This window comes from Zootermopsis nevadensis, unplaced genomic scaffold (assembly GCF_977971745.1).
Source record: "Zootermopsis nevadensis isolate Lab colony 2312 unplaced genomic scaffold, Znev_1.0 Znev_ptg000010l, whole genome shotgun sequence".
NCBI lineage: Eukaryota > Metazoa > Arthropoda > Insecta > Blattodea > Termopsidae > Zootermopsis > Zootermopsis nevadensis.
This window is the reverse complement of record NW_028259142.1, coordinates 10,922,477-10,944,622: the sequence shown is the minus strand read 5'-3', so window position 1 is coordinate 10,944,622 and position 22,146 is coordinate 10,922,477. Positions and strand designations below refer to the sequence as shown.

The 22,146-nt window shown below is 36.7% G+C and overlaps 1 long non-coding RNA gene across 2 annotated transcripts in view; it reads right to left on the bottom strand.

The window, feature by feature from the left end:
• Positions 1-22,146, bottom strand: part of LOC110828484 (uncharacterized) — a 321,029-nt gene that overhangs the window by 148,816 nt on the left and 150,067 nt on the right. For both annotated transcript variants that reach the window (XR_015534542.1, XR_015534543.1), the window contains exon 3: positions 5,429-5,482. This is a non-coding gene — a long non-coding RNA (uncharacterized LOC110828484). The remainder of the gene's footprint in view (positions 1-5,428; positions 5,483-22,146) is intronic.

Below are 22,146 nucleotides of genomic sequence, written 5' to 3'. Positions count from 1 at the left end.
AAGCAAATGAAGCAGAAAGCTGCGACGATCGGTAAGTATCCTTAAAAAACAAGTTACGTTCAAATTATGCCTTATTACTAAAGCATCCCATCGTTTCATCCACTCTTCTGCGCGCTGGGTTCCACAGTGTCTTGGACTCCACCCGTTCGTCTGTCTTCATTTGCCTTATCATTCTTCAGTTCTTCTGAAGATTTGTCTTGTTCTTAAAGTATCAGCTCCTGTTTCAGCCATTTTTCCAGGCTTTAGATTCTATACCGCCATCTTATAATCTATTTTCTTCACACACGGTCATTTCTTCCCGTATCTACAACTTTCCTTAATGTTTTCATTTTATTTCAAAACTTTTAATTGTTTTTTTTTAAATTTGCAGCCTTTATTATAGACTCAATATGTTTCTGACCATGCTCTTGTAGTTTCAGTTTTCTTAAGTAACGTTTAGGAGACTATCGCTATATTGCACTGTTCTTTAGAAGGAAACAGCCACACATTTAGTCAAGACATTCCTCATCCCTCATAGAACTTGAATGTTTATAATATATTCGTAATGGCTCTCAAATAATCGCAAACCTGAGACACATTAATGCAATCCACATTCTCGCAACCCATTTATTAAGATTAATTTCTACATCTCGTACTTTCCAATTTTCTAACAAACGTTCGTATTTATCATCATATCCATGCGTACTTCATGACCTGCCTATCTCAAGCGCCTTTATTTCATCATCATCATAATGTCTGATGAAGAACATAGCTAAGTTATACGGCCTTCATTAGTGAAAACCTCACCTGTGCCTATCGCTGGAAGTCGGTTATCACAAGTCAGCACCGTGGTTCAAGGTTTAAAATGCCCCTGCACAAAAGATTTAAGAAGTTCGATGACTTCTAAAATTAGGTTTCAGAAGTGAACAGACCACGTCTCTTCTGTTTCAGATCTACTTGACTGTGAAGTCAGAAGCAACGGGGTAGGCAGCCAAGACGTCACAATAAAATTCAATTTACACGTAATACTGTCGCAATACAAAACATGTACGCCCCCTACACGAACCATGGACGTGCACAGATATTTAAAGGCGAAATGTGGTACAATCCACAGGCTATAAAAATAGATCTTTCCAGTCCTGGCTGTTGTAGGTATAATTAAATAAAACATAAGTTTAAGAAGAAAGACAATTCTCCGACATCACATACACCAAACACTGAACGATATAAATAAGATGACAATTATAATATTTTTATTTGCAAATTGTATGGATATTTCATCATTTATGATAAACGGTTTAAGGATGGAAAAGACACGTTATAGAGTATTATATACTGTTATTTAAAACTCTGTCTAAATAAGTCTAAAATACTGGTACATAAGATAGGAGGTGGGCCAAAAGAATTTGAGAGAAAATTTACAGTATTATAAAATAAAATAAATCGCATTTAAAAAGTATTTAGGCTTATCAGTGGAAAATACATTAATATGGAATGAAGAAGGTGACAAATTAGTGGCAAGAAAACAAGGCTTTATGATTTCCTGAATAGTGCTTAGTAACAACAGCAGATATAAAAGTTAAAATCTTCCAAAAGTTTATGTAAATTCATATTTATGTACGGCGGGAAAGCGTGTGACTCACAGGACGCAAGAAAATAAACTGACAACAATGAGGGGAGGTTTTGTAAGAAAAAAATTCGGACACCCAGATTTAAAAAAGGTGACCGAATTTGAGATGGGAAGAGACAATAGAATGAGTTTTTCAGTGAAGTGTCTTAAGAATTTTTGGGATGGTAAATGAAGACTAAGTATAACAGCGTTATGAATAGTAGAAATATAATTTGAAATTTGAAAGTTTGCCTTCAAGAACCTTAGAAATATTTCATTGTCATTTCTTTGTGAGATAAATCATAAGTTATGAAAGGAGGGAAAGACTAATTATTGTAGACGAAGTGAGAGAAATGGGATGGAACAGCTGAAGGTAACAGAAGGACTAGGAGAGGATTTGAGGAAAAAAGATGTCGCCAGTGCTTAGTAATGAAATGTTAACCACATAATAACGAGAAAAATGGAGGGACGTAATGAATGACTCAGTATTAATGCAGATTGAGTTTATAAGAAAAAATAAATTTTAATAAATTAGTTAATTTCAAAATACTAGGAAATGCCTATACAAAATATTACATATATGGGGGAAAAACATAAGTACAATACACCTGCAACTGAAGTAAAAGAGAAGAGAGCCATGAATATAGTTGTATTGCAGTGTAGTGTAGTGTAGTGTAGTGTAGTGTAGTGTAGCGTAGTGTAGTGTAGCGTAGTGTAGTGCAGTGTAGTGCAGTGCAGTGCAGTGCAGTGTAATGTAGTGTAGCAAGATAGTAGTGCTAAGTGGAGCTTGTGTAAGAGCTGTGAAATGCAAGACTTCTGTTTTTTGGGAACATATACATATATGTGTTAATAAAACACAACTTAATATATGCTAATAGTAATATTCCTTCTAAATAGGTTATACTTAATTCTTTGAAAGAAAGCACAGAGTAGCTTCACATCAGAAACCCTCACCTAACACTTTTATGGCAAGATACTGAGAACGAAAAATATTTGCTCAGACTTGCAAGAACATTATCTTCATGAAGGGAAATGTCCGGAAATAAATATTAAAATACATCATAGCCTTTTTCTGCTATTTCTGAACATGATTCACTGTCCCAGTGCATATTCATGGAATTGGATAAATATTCCGATGCACAAAATTTCAAATTCACACAAGTTTTTTTTCCTGTATAAGATTTCAAAACGAGCCTCGCGAGAATGCTTTTCTAATAAAACATGATCGGTGCATCGCTCTAGCAATGTGAACCCCTGAGGTAATATTGCTCACTGTTGAGATTGAAATTTTACTGCCAGCTACAAAAGCATTATACTCCTGTCTGCAAACGGAGTGGGTTTTATGACTTACATTTAAAATAGCACATTCTTAAAATTAAGTAAATCAGCAGGCTACAAATTCAAGAAAAACACTACAACGTAATTTCTTTATAATTCCAAAGTACTTAATTCTCACTCATTGTTCTGTAATACGTCAAGTGTTCTGATTACCATGAACATTTCCAATAACAACAATAATAATTATAACACTATTCTAGGATCATCATACATCATTCGAAAGACGCTGATTTAAATATACAGTCATCCCTCACAATAATATATGTAATATATATTCAAAACAAAATGTATTTCGGAAATACCTGCTGCACTATGCACCTCAGGGGCAAGGTTTGTCTCGGGCACACAGAAGTAAATATCTTATAAAGTGGTGAATAAATGGAATAATAATAAGACGATCCTACCTCAAAATAAAGTTAAGCCTCTGCTTAAAAACCGCAACATAAAACTGTATGTTGGAACACATTTACTTACAATATAAAATTAACGCTTTTACATGGAACTGCAATGCATGATAAAGAATTAAATAACAACAAACATTCTGAATTAAACTTTTTACAACACGACGTATACAATTATTGTCGTTCCTTGAAAGCCGAAGTTACGGGCCTAAAACAATGGCATCCGTACTTTATGTTCTGTTACACAACATCGAAGAACCCACAACTGTATTGACGGTCTGGATGCAAAGATGTTACGTAACCAATGGCGTAGAAATTCTATTTTTACCATTCCCTACAAATCACTGATTAAATTTTAAGTGATTTATGATAGAATACCAAATGTATTTACTTATTTATAATTCTTGTTACTTGTAACATGATCAGCCAACCTATTACCAGTTGTAGCTCCTGAGAACATATACTTCTGATAGGAAACATTGGAAATATTCAATAAAAGATGTTCAAATTATACGTCAGAACAACTGAAGGAACTACGAGCTGGTACGTGTTTATGATATCTACAGCAGAGTGATGATGCAGATCCCCTGCAACACGCAACACGCAAATCCGTCACGCCCCTTGTCTGCAGCAACACCCATTGCAACGCCGAATATTAATCACCGTCTCAAGTACCACCAGTACCGTCCACCCATGCTGTGGATTCGCTTTGTTCAGCTACAAGTCTCATTCGTATTACCTTACATAGTCATATGATAACATCTTAACGGCGAAACGTACGAAAAACACCTAAGTACAGACAGCTTATCACAAATTACCAGGGCCGGAAGGTATGTCCTGTTGCAGTCGGCGCACTTAATTTATGTAGTCTAAGCAAGCCAATTCATAAATACAGACATATATGAAATATATGAAGTTCATGTCAGTCTTACTTTTGGCGTTTCTTAAAAAGTTTCTCATCATGTAAAGAAATTTCCAGCCATTCATTAAACAAAATATTATCTAAACAACCCACTAGTTATCCCTACCCCGAGGAACATAAATTCAATCCACGACCTCAAAAAATATATATTTTTAATGTATTCTCTAATCCTCACTTATATCTTACAAATTATCTTCCTTTCAATATTTCCAACCAAACATTTGTTACATATCCAATATCTCTCATTTGTGCCATTTCTCCTCCCCATTCGATCCATCAATATAAAAATTTCTCCAGTCTCGAACTACCTCTTCTGTCAATGGTTTAAATATTCCCCTCAGAAAATCACGTAACTATTTAAAGAAAACACGTAGAAGTATATTCCTGTATATTTAATTATTTACATTTTTAGTTACGAGACGGACAGTCCAGTGTTTCGACGATGAGTGGTGGCAAGCCTTCCGCAAATTTTATCCTTTTTTAATCATCGTAAATGTAATTCACGTATTTCTGTCTTTTTAAAATATTGTATCTTTAATACAGTTTTGTAATATGTTGATGCGCAATTAAACACGACTAAATTTCCTATGCGTTTACTCTAGATGAAATTATATACCGCTTTCATGTCACATTAAAATATGTAGTTCAAGTTCCTAAAAAATGTTCACGGGAATTAATTTGGGACGTCTCCCCAAATTCTGTTCTTTTTTACCTTCGAGTTGTTATAGCATATAACTGCTGCTGTTTTCATTAAAGAATTTCCCTAGCAGAAACAAATAACTTTCTTATCTCAAAAGGTAACGAGACTAGTTAACTGAAATCTAAGAATAAATCTTAGGCTAAGCACCAAATATAGACAAACTAGCAAAACTATTAATCAATTTTTTTTAAGATCTGAAGTTCTTGGGTCGGTGAAGATAAATCCAAATATTCAAGGCTACAGCTAGCATAAGAGACAAACTTATAGAATAATACCGATCAGTTTTTAACCTAGCTACCCCGCTGTTAGAGTCTTAATTTTAGTCAACACGGAAGCAAACACTGTATCCGCTCCTAAGTCACATTAGGCAAAAAGTTTTAAAAATGCGAATGTTGCATTTAGCCCCACAGATTTCAACGTTCGTCAGCAAATCAAATAATAATTTAAAATCCCCTAATTTTTAAATAGGTATCACTTACCAGCCTCTTGGTAGCAGAGCTTAGTGCGTAGTTTACGGATCCAAAGCGTACCACCTGAAGCAAAAGAAAATATTCTGTCTATGAAACATAATATAACATTAGAAAAACACTTTAGTTCATAATCTTAACACTACATTAGCATAAGATACCTCATTAAAGTGATTAAAACAGAAATTGAAAATATACATCACCTAATCAAACTAACAGATCTGTTAATAATTCAGCCAAATTACACTCGAAATGATTTGATTAAGTAAAATGTTAAATCAAAATAATTTAGTGATTCAATCCGAGGTAAGTGCATTTTTAGCCTGTCTTTACAAAAAACAATCGAAGCACACAACCCCTCTTTACAAACTGACAAAAATGTTAAAGGCTGTTTTTATCACCAAACGTTGTACCCTGCTCATTCCTAGAGATGAGCGGTCCACTGATGTTATTAAACAAAGGTTTCAGTGAAAGGTTCTTGCTGGGAAGTCTGCACCAAAGAGTGTGGAAAAGATCTGAAACCGCAAACTAAATTCGCTTTTCTTCATACATGCCTTATCGCAGAAAATACTGTTACTTGGTTTAAATATGTACCTCATTAGGCCTCAGGTCTATATCTTTTATTTAAAACCTTTCCTGTATGTGATACACATTTAGCAATATACAAGAAAAATAATTAATTCTGTGCATCGTCGTAGGCCTGTCTTGTAACAATGTTTTTCATTATAAACAAAAAAGCATCAGGGTCAATAATAAAGGCCTTAAGTTAGTCGTATAACGAAACTGATAAATATGTTTACTAACATGTTTAGTACATATTTAATACTTTTGTTCTTCGCTGTTAACGTGTTCAAATGGTCTCCTCTTCTGACTATGTTTTTAAAGCAAAGACTGTAGAGACAGGTTTCTAGTCGCCATGTTCAAATTCTCTTACACTTCGTCGAGATAAGGGAAGGTTGCTTTCTCTCCCTTTCAACTCTAAAAACACCCCCCGTGGACCATCCCTCAATCTAAATGTGTCCCGCCGGACAATCAAAATAATTAATTTGTCACTTTGTCTGACTCGTTTCGCGCGCATCTCCCACCCATCCTCTTTTTCTATTCCATCCCAGAAGCCTCTTCATGGAGGCCTCGACGGGTATTAATTACAGAACGACTGAGGCCTGTCTGCAATTTCAAGTAGGCTACACAAATCCGAAAATGCTCCGCGCCACGGAAATGCCCCACACAATGATTTCAGTGGTTTGTAAACAGTTTCCTATCCCTACACCACTGTCGCTCCACAGTTGAAAACTGTCAGCTGATATATGGTCTAGGCTAAACAATAAAATCCTCAAATTGCATGTCTGTTTAAATGGTTTTATGGTTTGCTCGCGTTGTGCACGTTACAAAACCTCAAATTAAATATAACCCACAAATCATATGAGATGGCTTTTAATTGCAAGTTAATGTTGACGGAACATCACCATAGCAAAATGCAGTACAAAATGTGTACAACCACACAGAGGGGATTTCTCATCATTAACCCACATACGAAAGAATATGAAGCCGATAAAATGACTGTTTTGTTGGGAACTATGGTCAGGAACACAAGCCAACAATTATTAATTCACCAGAAAATAACTCTCTCTCTCAGTATAAAAGATTTTATAATTACTCTCTCTTCTAGTTTATCTTTGGTTTATGGCGCGGAATAATTTGATTATAGAATGTTACATAGATTAAAAAGGGTTACAAGACAAATTGAAATTACTGCCTTTGCTAATAACTTCTTGTGCATCTGAACTTTCCTCTCCTGTTTTAAACTCAATCCTTCTTCTGTGAAGTTGAATAACGCTGTGCTAGATAGCGGTTGTACATCGCTTTTGTAATTGCTCTGCCCCGGAAGACGGCGGACAGACTATTGGTGTTCCCCCAAGTGAAATAGCAATTGTTCTTAAAGACGTTAACCTAAGCCAGCTTGCAAATCAAAAGACAAAGACTCGCTTGGTATTCAGTACGTTGCTAAGGCAACGGAGCTCAAATTTCCTTTCCAGCATAGAAAGGGTTATTTTTGCCGTACCCATCCGACACAAATTGAGGAGTAAATAGTCCGAACGATCCTTACAATACCAAACTCTCCGGGACAACTCAGTAAATAATTAAATTCGCAAAAACGGTTTATCAGTGGAGACAATTCATTATTCAACCGTAAATGCAAACAAGTTGTTGGGTAACCTACATGCCAATAAGCCGCTGGGGACCAGAGTGATTTATACAGAGTGGGGCAGAGTTCATTCATATTTTTTTACAGATACACTACTCGACCGCAGTTTATTCAAATTTCTTCTAAATAATGTCAATTGAAATACAAGTGTTTGCCATTATTGAGGAACATTATAATAAAGTTACGTCTTAAAAATAACACTTGTCAAGATTGATAAACTCGATTCATAACACTTTCCACTAAGCGCAATAAAATGGCCGCTAATGACATTAATTTCTTCAGAAATTCTATTCCTTCTTCTTCTTCTTCTTCCTTTCTTTTGTGGGTCTTGGCCGCCTCCTCTTGTAGGTTTCTTAGTCTTCGAAGATCCATCTGTAAGTAGTGAGTGATATGCCCACTGCCTCTGCACAATTTCTACTCAATCCTGATTTGTGTGCTAGAGCCATCTAGTAGGAATCAGGAGAGACATGGGTGGGAAAATGGCCGCTGAAACATCTCGTATATGCACGTAAGGTTCTTTTACATGTCGTAAAGAGACCGCCGGCTTTACTTCCCCTCCGAAGGAAGTTGTGCTACGGATTTTTATCACCTTTAAAAATCCATCGACCTCTGCCGGGTTTGAACCTGAACGTGGCGAGCACGCTAACCACGTGTCCACCGAGGGCGATTCAGAAATTGTCTATATGAGATTATGTAAGTCTGTCGGCCGTGTCTGAAACTCTTCGCGCCTCAAGCAGTTCCATAAAAATAAATCACATGCCGACAGATCAGGTGAACGGGCTATCAAGAAATGTCGCCATATCGTGAAATTATTCGATGTTCAAACAACAGCCGAGCAGTATGGCTGTCTATCCAACTTGTTGAAAAGCAAAGTATTTAAAGCACGTCCGATAGACTTAAATAATCTCAATCAGAGAAGAATTACTGAAGAAATTAATGTCATATCACTGGCCACCTCAAGTGTTCAATGCTTACATTTTACTCGGTTCAGAAATGGCATCAACCGTCATAAGTACAGAGAAGCATTAATTTGAAAACTGTTTTTTTAAACAACACACTTAGAAAAAATCATCAAAATAATAAATGAAAACATTTCAATTTTAAAAGTTCCCGTCTGACTATGTCACACTGCTCCCACTTCATACTTGGTCTACTGATTTCACTACCACGTGCGTGTCTTGTCCGACGTCTTCAGCACTAGAAGAAAAGTAGATACTGTTATGTGGGAGGTGGTAAATAGACGGGAAGTTGTATATTATTCTGAATGAAAGCATTATCCGATTTCGCCATTTCTCTGCCTACGAAGTCTACATGCTGTTTTCCTTTAGTATTTGTCAGGTATTACCAAATGAGAATATAAATCACAGAGTACAGTCTGTTATTCGCCGACTTCTCACAGTGTCAAGTAAATTCAGGGCGGATAATATTTACGACGCCTTGTTGATTGGTTTCGTTACTTCTCCTTATTCCATCTCCCCTCTCCCCATATCTCGTACCGTAGGTCAAAAGAGCTCGGAAATGGACAACAGACTGTCTCCATCTTCAAGGTTTAAGACGTAGACAGTATGTTTCTCCGAAACGCTGGAATCTTCCGATGAGCCTATTCGGCGCCAAGATCCGAAACATCATCACCAACTGAAGTTGGAATATCTTTACTTACAACTATAATTAAATAAACCATTTTATTTCCTGTATTAAAACCGCATTCGTCTATTTAAAAGGTTGTGATTCTTAATCAAATTGGGATTAATAAACAAAACTGTTTCAGACATTTTAAATAGGTAACATAACAAACAAAACTGCCTTATTCAAAGTTTAGGATCAGCTCATTGTAACAAACATTACAGAGTAGGTACCCCCTTCACTATACGTGTTTTATAACACCAGACGATGAACAATATCAATAAAACCAACAATCCAGATTAAAATAAAGTGACTTAAACTAAACTGAAATTCGCTAAACAGAGTTTAATACACTCTCGACACAAAATTTCACTGAAATCTTATCTACTTAGCTTAAAACTTAATTTATCGATAACAGCAATACATACAGAAAGATTTATTCTGCAGTCTCATGAGGATTGCACGTTGAACATTAAGGTTCATGTCTTCAGTCAAAGGACACATCGACCGGATGTTTTATCACAAAAATAAGTAAAATGTTTCGTCATTTCGCCCACAGTAAAATTAATCTGAACTCTATAAAGTCTAGCTTCATAATGTGAGGGAGTGTTTAACCAGGGTGGGTGGGAGTACAATGAACTGAGACTGAAACTCAAGGGAATTATTTATCGTATACAGAACACGGGAAGCGACGGTAATGCCAGGATATCCGGAGACTCTTCCATCCGCGATTATTCCAGAATATAGAATATAGAGAGAAAGAGAGAGGTCGAAATATGGGGCACACTTCAACAGTATTATAACATTAAAACACTGAATATTAGGCGTCCCTACACGGGTAGGTTCATTTAAATCAGAGGCAAATAATTATCAAGGTAAATTTTGAGTACCAAAATCTAAAATAGATGCTAAAGAAACAGGGTATAAGGATGTTAAGTCCACTATCATATCCAGTGGTGGGTTTTTCTAATAAGTTAACGAAACTTCATATTTCATAAAAGGAGTTATATTTCTTGACTATTTCGATGACTGTAGTATTCGTCTCCACACCTCCCATCCCCCAAAAAACAGCTTAAAATTGTCGAAGTTCGATATCGAAATTGACGTAAACCGGTGCTATGATTCCAATCGTGATTTTCTTGTGTCTGTCCGTACTTGGTTTTTCTCTGTCTTCAAATGTAGTACAATTACTTATGCAAAATGTAGTGACTCCAACATGTCTGTCTAATTTGAAGATATGTATGAATTTACGTCGATTACTTTTCTGAAACGTGTGACCAGAATTCAAGGCAAAACAAGAGTGGAGACTATAGTTCGACTGGACATCATCGTCGGTGGAATAGAAGCGGTTAGCGTGGGAGACTAAAGCTGATGCTAAAGTCAAATATGCCAGTTCGAGTCATACATCGGCTTGGATGTATGCATATGCTGCATACGTAAAATACTCATTTGAACAGTGGGTCCAGTTAGAACCTAAGTCTGTCGCTGTAAAACCAGTTAGACAACTAAAGCGATTTAAGCCACCACTGACATTTTGAGATATACACTTATTTTGGCTTGATGGGCTTGCATTGAGTGTTCTGTACACTTATGTCTAGTTGCTATTAATTTTTAAGTTATCTACTTTAGGTTATCTGTTGTGTTTAAATAGTTGTGCCTTATGGTTTTGTAATCTTATGAGTTGTTTTATTATGAGTGTGGTGTGTTGTTTTGTTGTGTCTCATTGTTTTGTTGTGTCTTATTGTAGGACCACTGCCACCGGATAAAAACCCATTTGCAGTCAATAATAAATAAATAAATAAAAAATATATACTTATTTAGTTACAGGAGGTATTGTGAATTAAAATTTCGTCTTCTTTCTTACAAGGTTTAGGTCCAATAGAACAGTTCCGACGTTGCACAAACCCTTATTTAATTCCTTTTTTATACGGTATGTTACGTTCTCAGATTATGGATGGAGGAGACGGGATCCAAATTTAGAAGTAACTGAAATATACGAATCGTACCGAATAAGCTACCTCATATACCAACAGGAGAAGGTCCTATAGCTACGGAGATGGATTGGGCCTAACAGGCACCCACCTAATAACCAATAACCAATCAATGTAGACAACTAAGATGTTAAGAAAATGTAAGAAACGTTTCACAGTGGCTAGGAATAGGCGGCGGTATTTTGTGAACGCTGTAATGAATTATTAGGTTCCATAAATGATAGAAATCTTTAACCAGCTAAACAATCATTACTTTTCGGGAACTTCTGTGTCTCGATTCTGAGTATGGCCTCAAAATAGGGCCGTTTTATTTAAAGTAGTATGTAAAGTTCATGATTGTATCTCGGTTATAAAATTGAGCTATAATTTTACGAAACTTCCTAAGTATACAGTATTAACACGCTTTCTAGCAAATACAATTAATGCTAGTGGACTTAGTATTTTCTTGTACATACGACTGAAGTTTGGGTCCTACAAACTGTCACGATTGGTGGGTTGTAAGTTCTGCTGGCGTGCAAGGCAAATTCTGTAACGATACAACACGCAAAGGCAAGAGCTTGCTGCGCGTATATAACCAAACAACTGTTAACAACCCGGAAGACAGTACGGCGCAGGTGAGGAGGGTCTGTTCATGTCGGATAACTGGTTACTACGAAATGCTGCTGAGTGCGTTTAAATTCAAATAACTTGTTCAGGTGTCTGGTGAAGCAAAATTACTTTACACTGCTTTGATAGTGTCTAAATGTGCCCTTATATACGCTGATTCCTCATAAATTGATACCTATTCATCTATTTAAATATTTAATTTACGAAAGACAACGGTTCATTACATACACAACAAAATCCCATCAATGGATATAATCTGGAGCAAGTTTAATCTAGTTCATACCTTAAAATTCTCTTTATTATATCAAAATAGTTTTTTCACATAATTCTGTTATTAATGATTTAAAATTGTTCCTTAACTACATGAAACAATAAAGAACATAGAACTGTAATTGTACATATTCCAACGTATATTATTATAGGTAGAAAGGAAGTATCCGAAATGGTGGGAATATAAACAGCCCATAGAAGGTATTCATGAATTATGTTCTTAATTACATCATAATTCACTTTTCTGAAATTATTTGTCAAGATTTGTTTTTTAGACAATTTGTTCTGCTTTAATACGAACACGTACAAATACAGGATATGGAGTAGCAATATGACGAAAAGGTTGGATGGCGTTAAACGTAGAAAACGGTTGAGTAGAAGGGAACAGTATGGCGATGGATGGATGTGAACGAAATTATAAACCGTAGATTTTCAAGGGACCTTTTCCATTCGAAAAATAACATTGGTTTCATTAAATTGTTGTATGACACACAAACTAATATTAGTTCCGAAAACGTTCGTCCATAATAATTTATATCTTACAGACTGTAACTAACATTGTTTTCGTAGCTAATCTCGATTTCTGTAAGAAAACTGTTACATTTCAATGCCTTATCGTCCCAATAAGTCTCCATTTTACTTAGCTGTTCTTCTATTCTGTACTTTCGAGTCCTTATTATTCACATGGTTCCTTGACAATGAACAAAATCTGTCTCTCCCCGATATGACAATTTCTAAGCGTTGCAATTTCTGCAGTGTAGATGATGGGTCTCAAATGTCCCATAGACGACCAGTTTAAATGCGCAGTCAAACTGCTAAATACGTAAATGCACAAATGAACTGAAATGATAAATTAGTATCTGTTACTAACACACGTAATAAATAATCCGTTCATTCTTCAATCATAGCTTCTGGGAGTCCTGTTTGATGGGTTAGACGTTGTTGCTGACGGAAGATGGGGAAAAGCAAACTGGCTTATTTATTTGACGTTTGATTCAGCTCCTCTTAAATAAAATATATAAATATTAAAATGTGCTTCCCACTACACGATCAGTCATACTACTCATTTTACTGAGGAAATAACAGCGGTTTTACTCAGTTCAAATACTCGGCCTTTTAACTCGATTAGGTGATCTAGAAATTTCCGGCAATATTATGGTTCATAATGTTGGGCACAAGAATACTCCTTGATATCTGACATGCGCAAGATGAAACCAGCTCAAACACGTCTTATTATTTAATGTAGGTTTTTAATATTATTTTCCCTCCTACGCCATGATCTCAAAGTGACCTTCGGACCAAACTACACCCCGCCGAGCAGTGAGGTCTTAGAGGTGGTTACAAACGTTTTGGATAAATGGGCCGTTTCCATTTTCAGGGTTGTAAAATCGACAGATTAATAAAATGTGTTTCTGAGCCTAAGATTTGTTTAAGTTGCATGAAAAGAGAGCAAACAAAACATACGAAATACTAATCGGTTATGATACGTTTGATACCTGAAATGTTTTTTCTATGGATTGTACGACATAACCAACTTACGGGATCTACGTCTTTGCTGTTTGTATTTCGGTCGTTTATTATTTTTGTCGCCAGTATAACGGGTCTCAGGATTTGTATTGTGAATTAGTAACGCAAAAAAAATATCTGTAATAAACTAAAGTCAAGAAAGCTAAAGAGTTTAAATTCCAAAACGAAAGATTTGGAAATTATGCATACTTCTTAATGGACTGTAACGTTTTGCATCTGTTGCTTTTCGGTTGGAAGAAGCAGTGTATTTTAAAGGCTTAGATATTAGCCCCAAGCCGAATTCTTCTACAGCAATTCTACCATGCGCGAAATAACACTTGGGGGGGGGGGGAATTTCTACTAAGCTGACATTTGGGGGAATAAGGACCCGTAGGGCTAGGCCTTTGTGCTGTTACTGTACTTTTATGTCGCCGCTCCTGCAGGTCGGTCGATCTCGTCGCTAGTTCTAGACCTCGAAGTTACATTTCAGTTTAATTACCTGTGGGAAATAACATTCAGTTCATCAATTTTAAGTCGGAGGCGTGTCGTGTCATGAATTAAGTCTCCAGTGACAGTGTGAATAATAATACAATTCTGTAAAATAAGATTAAGTATCCTTGTGTCATGAAGAGATGCGGGAGGCTGGATGTAAAGCTCAACTCATTCTTTCTTTTAAGTCAATAACAGCAGCAATTGTGTAATTCCTACTTATATGAAAATATATCCACAACCATAAGTGTTATGTAAGTAGAGGTATAAAAAGGAATCGGCCATAGAATTTCTCAAAATATAGACGCACAATAAATTACCTCAGTGACCCACATAGACGGATGAAAACCATACAAATTCGCCATTATCTTGCCCGAGGCTCGAAACCGGATACAGGTAAGTTCCGAATGGAATACAGAGCATCGCCTTCTTCGGTATAGGCCTAGTCTTTCATACTGCATATGAGGGAACAGCCCCAGGTAACTACTGGACAGAGTAATGAATGACTCAAATCTTCTTCATTTCAGTGAAGAGGGAAATCAGTAGCTTTATTGGCCTATAAACATTAATTTACACGTTAATATCTTATTCATTTGAAATACAGAATATTTTATTGGTGTTAATGCAATGGGACATGAAATTTGTTGCACAACTACTACGCAACTAAGAATTTCAGATGCAAGTTCACCTCGTGCCTTGACAGAAATACAAACATGGATTTGGATTTAAATGCTACACATATAACAAAAATCTGCCCTTTCCGATTCCGTACCCTTAGATGGCATTCATGTTTATCCATCAAACTTATATATACATAACTATTTACGCAAATACGACCTCTCATTCACAAAGTTAATCAACCTAGATACAACAGCCAAACAATATTTTTCGCTGCATTCGTTAAATAATCGAGAAATGTTTCAAATAAAAGTAATGTATTTTAATTTTATCTATATTTCAAACCTTGTAATTATTTTATTATACGAAAAGTCTTTTCTCGGTAAATTAAATTCGACTGGAACTTTGTTCAAAGTAAAAATGAATCGAACACATATGAATTAGACATCAATTTCCATCGACACTAAATCCAAAAACCGAATCCCATCTAAATTTGTTCTATAGTTATCTACAAAAGAAACCCGAAGAGGCATCTGTACCCCAATATACATTAATTTGACGCATCTGGTACAAATACTGATAGGAATAAGACAATGAGCATTGCATCTGACGGCGTCTGTCACTGTACGATGCACATGTACACCCTCTTGTCCATCCTACACTACTGCATATTAATAAAGTATACTTACAATGAACCTCATGAAATATTCTTCACTCACGTTCCTGTTAATTGAATTTACAAAACCCTCCACTGAGTTTCTTTATAACCTTCCATTTCTTCCCCTTCTGTGTTTAAGAAACATACAAATGATATTAAATCTTTTATAAAAACAGCTCCTTCCCCCTTTTCTCCAACTTTGTCTATGTCTTACACTCAGGCCCCTCTTTTTATGTGTTCTTTTTTTTCAGGATTAAGGGGAATAGAGAGCTACAAAGGAGAAAGAGGAACAGTCTGGAAAGAACAAATATTCGTGTAGGGTAAGGATCCTGAAGGAACTGTAACGTCACTCGAAATTTTCTTGCAGATGCTCCTTTATGCGTCGTTGCCACAGCGCCCCCTTCAAGCACTCTGCTTGCTCCTGTACAGAGGGTGAAGGGGAGAAGGTACAAACTTTTAACAGAGACAATAGTCGTAAATTTGCTCACATCTCTCTTCCTCGGTCTCCTAAAAGGGAGACATGGGACAAGCTCAGTATGAACTTTTGTCCCTTGGGAGACTAAGGTCTGATGAACTCCTCTGCTACACTGCCCCTTCTAAGAACCCCTACAACTCCCCTCACTACTGAAATGTACACAGGTATGGTCATTTTGCTAGGGATAAGCATGGCAATGCGGGAGCGCTCATCCATGCTTCAAAGGCCCGCGTATCGAGAAGTGAATTTAGCTCGTTTCACTCCAGGATTTTCAGTCTTCAGAAGCGTTTGGAAATAAATCAAGACCATGTTCTAGCATCGTCACTTATTACCTTCCGTTGGCACGTAAAAATGCTCGGATTGCCCTACAGATTTCGACAAAACTCGGTATGGTGCGCCTGCACTAAATTATATCCATCCATATTCTTAGCCTATCAACAAGTTCTCATAAAACCGAACGTAGGTACGACATTTACAGTTAATTTACTTTAAATAGTTTTGGAACCCACATCATATAGTTGGCTAAATAAAATCAACCGGTGTCCATTACGTTCAACATGTCTCGCCTTGTACTACACTTGAACAAAGTCGAAAATATCATTTGTAAATATACGCTACATGAAATGTCTAATCAACCAAGCATACGAAAGATACTAACGACCTGTGAGTTCCCCTTTGTGATAAAATCTAGCCATATTATCTCTTTCGTATTTGTCGACATTTCTTTAATCCTTTTACTATTTAGCTCCCTAATACAGTAAAACCTCTCTAATTTGGACACTTGCGGTTCCACGAAAATGTGTCCAACTTACAGAGGTGTCGAGGATAGAGGGAAAGGGGAAAATCATCCTTTCAAATTGTGGTGTAATGACAATGTGGTAATTTTAGAGTATTATGGAGCCCTTCCCAAAAAGGAAATTATTGATAAGAAAAATCAAAAAGTTAAATTATTTTTTTACAAATTTTGTTTTCACTAAATTAAACTTGCATGGATAAGCTCAAAGGGAAGGGCACCAATACTTTACGTTTACCGACAATGTAATCTATTTTACATAATCTAACTACTGTAGGCTTGCTCGAATTAAGAATTAATGACAATAATAATAATGTTTTGAAACCCACTCTCATGGTTGCACATTACACCCCAGCCTCAATAAAATTTTAAATGTTTAGAACGTATTTTTTTTTAATTGTACTTACGGCATTAGCTCAACGTATGATGTCACTTATTTCTTGTAAAAAAGTCCGTTACAAGACACTGTTTTTAGCTTTTATCTTGGAATTTGCCATCCTCTTTCTAATTTTCACCGCAATCCAAATAAAGTTTCAACCACTCCTGGTTGATTATGAGCGAACGCACACCGTTCCAATTTCTGTTAACACTGTTTAACTCAGTTGCAAGCACAGCACTGACAAAGTTAAAACTTTAGTGAGGTGTTTAACAAAAGAATAACTATACACTTTCACTGCATTATAGTGATGTGCTCAATGTCTCACACTCACAACCATAAGGAAATCCTCAGGGAGAAGGCATTCACCAGTCAGAAATTCAAAACAACAAAATACTAACTAAAAACGTTTCCCATAAAAGCATCGAAGTTAAGTGCATGAACCTGTCCAACTTACAACAAAAAGGGGTGACCAAGTTCCAGGATAAAGGGGTGTCCAAGATATAGGGTATTGTGAATATGTAAAATTATAGGATATTTGCCGGTTCCAATTAAAAGTGTCCAATATAGCGGGGTGTCCAGAATATATAGGGGTGTCCAACTAGAGGGGTTTTACTGTATATGCTACTAATTCCCCAAGATTTTTACCAAATTTCGCAATGTTGCTTCCAGCTTCCGAATAACTCACATGACCGTTATACCCAAAAACCTGAAGTCGTGCCCACCTCCGCAATCTCAACAAACCTACCTTTTATTAAGTGAGTTTTTAGGTTCTCACGGCGACGAGTATAAAGATAACAAGTCTTCTGGCCTATTGCGCCGTGTAGTATGCTAGAAGTTTATGGACGTTTCAGAGTTTCTTGTTGTTACCATCATCACCCCGTTGAGCAGGGAAGCATGCACATTTGAAACTTCGGTAAACTTCTACCATACTACACGGCGCAACGACCTCGAAGACAGAAATCTTTGTGTTGTTGCGAAGTAAGTATAAATTACGAAGCAACTACATGTATTTCTCCACCTTTCTATTATGTCCTTAATCTTTGGTAAGAATATTCTCCTCATGATCAGTCTGTGTTCGTCCTTTAGTGCTAGAGACAAAGTTTCGCATCCGTTAAAAACAAGTTTTTTAATTACAGTTTTGTTTTACTATTATTTTTACGTTTCTAGACCAAAGGAAGCCACGGTGGTCTAGCGGTTAGAACGCTGGCCTTGTAATCCTGGGGTCCCGGGTTCGATTCCCGGCGGTGCCCGAATTTATAACTTGTGTTGGGCAAGGCCGTGGTCTAGGCAACATGGAGTTTTCCTCGGGGGCTTCCCCGGTTTCTTCGTGGCATCCCAACAATTACACACAGAAGAAGGCAATGGCAAACCACTTCTGGATCATCTGCCAAGAACGTATATGAACAGGTCCCAGTCCGAGAAAAGGATGGAAGGATCCTGTTCATAATATATGGACCCGTCGTCAGACAGAACACTAAAAGAAAAAGACCGAAGGTGGGAAAGTCAAAGATAATGAACTGAAATACCATATTGCATAGTCTACATGTTTAAGCTAATAGTCTGTCAGCTAGTTAACAAATTCCCCACCTCCTTCCTATCCAACCTGAAGATGCATTACAATGGTCATCGGATTTCACCACCGGTTTCTGTCTTTAAGCAGATTAATCCAGTTCATACCCTCCTACCGTATTCTTTAAAATAAATTCAGATATTATCCTTTCAGCTATGGACTCTAGCTTACTTTTCACCAAATATTTCGAAGGTAATTATACCAGGATCAGAGAATGTATCACGCATCAGAATGATGATAAATACGAAATTTGGTCTGAAAATGTGAAGGAAGCGCAGATTGGGAGGAAAACGTTGACCGATTCTAAACAAATGCAGTGGGAGGGTGTGAACTGATTTTATCTGGCACAGAAAAGGAACACTTTGGTGCTCTTGTGAACACGATAATGCACGATAGACCGAACTTTTCCGTGGCTTTTGGAAATTCACATACGGTTGACTTCGGACAGGCAGTGTCGTACGCTGTCTGCACCCTGACTGACTGCAGTACGTTCGAGAAGCCAGCGCATATTTTATCCGCAAAGAAAAAGAGCCACTGTGAACGCTCCGGCGTTTCCACAACGTTTATCACCCTTTTCCACAGTACGTCAATAAACAACAACACACACACACACACACACACACTGAGGTAATGTTTCACAAATTTGTCTCAAGAATTATCTGTACCGACGTAATAAGATTATCACAAACACGCGATGTTGATTATCCTAATATTAACTCGCTATCCGACCCCGCCAAACTCTACGCTATTTTGAACTTACATACTTACATTACATAAAGTAAACATTAATAGCATGCTTGTAGGAATGAGAAGTCTGTCCGAAAAGAAAATAAGTTCCTTGAAGTTGCACGGAAGGATAAAATGATCGAATTAGAAAATCAGAGAAAAGAGTAATAAGGGTAAAACATAGAATTCAAGGACACAGAACATTTTAGTAACATTCTAGAAGTGTAGTTCTTCTTGAGAAGCTGATATTCGCTAACTTGGCCAATAAATTCTGCAAATTTTATTGAACCCGAAGCTTCATTATGGTACCCGCATAAGCCCGCCTCTGAATCACAACATGAGAGTGACTATTAGAATATTTTTTGGAAAGTGCAAATTATTAAGTTCCTCATTACGTAATTTTCTCAGTATTCTTACTACATCATTGGTTTTCTCAACTTATTTAAGTCATATTCTTTGTCTTGGGTGAGAGGCCTTGTTTCTCACCCAAAGGAAAAAAAGAACACAGTTTTTCCATTTTAATTTTTATGTTTATAGATATAATAAAAGAAGACAATAGTAAAATTTTAGGTTATCACGGCAGTGAACACAAAGGTGGCTGCCTTCTGGGTTGTTGCGCCGTGTAGTCTTGTAGAAGTTTACCGACGTTTCAGAGGTCCTTGCACTGACCGCTTAATCTTCAATAGAATATAACAGGTTTCGAACGGAATGGAAACATTAATTCCTTCAATTTTTTATGCTCTCATATTATTCTTGAATGTATGCGTAATTCTGGTTTGTTACTGCCTTCAAATACTTGAATTTTTCAAAGCATTAGCTGCACATTCTCGCATACTAACTATAAGTTGCATTCCAATGACGTGAACGAACTTATACTTAGGTTATGTAAGCGTTTACTTTTATAACAATATCCTCCGTCAGCAGGCCCACGACTCATCGCCCTAATAACAAAGGCTCTCTCTCTGAAACGTCGATAAGCTTCTACCAGAGTACAAGGCGCAATACCCCGTGAAACAGCCATCCTTGTAAAGAGCTATTTACGAGAAGTTGAATTGTCATATTTCGGAACTAACTCGAAAAAGGGAGATGTCTCTATAGACGAGAAACAGAGTTTCAGATAACCGTTTCATATATTCAGATACTTCAAAACATGAAGTAGGTTGGAGATGCTAAAATAAATTGAAGTAAAAGTAATTACCCATTTTTCCACCACTACGTTTTTCCATTCTTCACATTTTTAATCACAGAAATGGATGAAAACTGTGAGTCTAAAAAGTAATTATTCCACAAACATTCCTCCCTCTTAGTTCCAACGAATGCAAACTGAATTAAGGAAGTATTAAGGGATATTTCCAAGTCAAAACTACAAAGTCTTAGTATTTATTACGAAATAATCAAGTTAATGTGCAGAAATCTTTAGTTTTACAAACTGCAAATGCATGAACAGAAGGAAATTGAACGTAACAGCCTAGCTCAGACCGAAACATTCAAAAGAATAATACAGTTTCAGTACTTTAAAGCAGTTATATTACAAATAATTTGTATATCAAAGGAACTGTAGGCTATTATTCAAACTAAGAAGTATCATACAGCGCAGCAAATAAAAAATTTGTATGTACGCAACAAATAAAGAAGGCACGGAAAAAGAAGGTAAAATGAAAAGGCCAAAAGATTAAGGTTCCGTGACTCACACAAAGAAAGGCTTCCTTAATCTTTCAGAGCTCTGTATCAAAACATTATGCCCCTCATTTACGCGGATGGATGATAGATTGAACCTTCAAGCGGGCTGAGGGCCCAATAGGGCCCCGCATCTGTCTTCTTCTGACGACTGAGACACTAATCACCTCAGATCCTCGCTTCGTTTCAATAAGTGACACCACCTCGAACATTCACTCTCCCAAAATAAGCCAATCTAGCAGTATTGATGAAGGTTCTTGAAGATTAACACGTCTATCTGACGCGTTTGCATCAAGACACTTTGAAATTCCCCTTCTTTTAGACGTCTGTATTCCTGGAGGAAACTAATTATACCCTTCATACTGGAGCAGGACCATAAAGGAACAGTGGGGAATTGTGGGAACAAATTCCATTAAAACTTAAATACTCTGTACATCATTTAACGCCGAGTACCTAGTGTACGTGCGTTGAGATTCATATTCTAGGAGAAATAATTTATGGTCAAGTATTTATAATGTTTTCTTTCTCTCAGCATCAAAAAAGTAAAGAGATCTGTTTTTCTCTGATATTATGATAACCGAACCTAGCAGGGCGAATGGTTAGCATTCAAATTTAGTACTCTAAATACTAAACACAAAAATTTGAGAATTGGTGACCTAAAAGACTACACGGTGCGAAAGTCCTGAATATCACAATCGATATTTTCAGCGTCACAAAACCTGATTTGATCATACAATGTTTCTTGAAAATATGTCAACTTGTTCAGAAGGTATTACGGTCGGACAGACGGACAAGATCACACCACCAGTCTCTGTATTTGTTTGTGTAGTATGGAATCAGTTACAAGTTTCTGTTTCTGACTTAAGATATCGCTGAACAATTATTATTATCTGTGACTCCACAGTCCTTGACAGCCCTCCTCATAATGGGAACTTCCCTGATCTATTTTAGATATTTGGTAGGACCCATTAATCTAGCGATCAGCCCGTCGTAAGACCTCTATCTAGGAGACAGCACAACACAGAAAGAAGTAAAAATTATCCAATAAAGTAACGTATTCATATTCCCTACACTAATGATACATTTTCATACATGGAATCAAGAATTTCGTTACCGCCTTTACAAAATCCTTTCTCTGAGTCA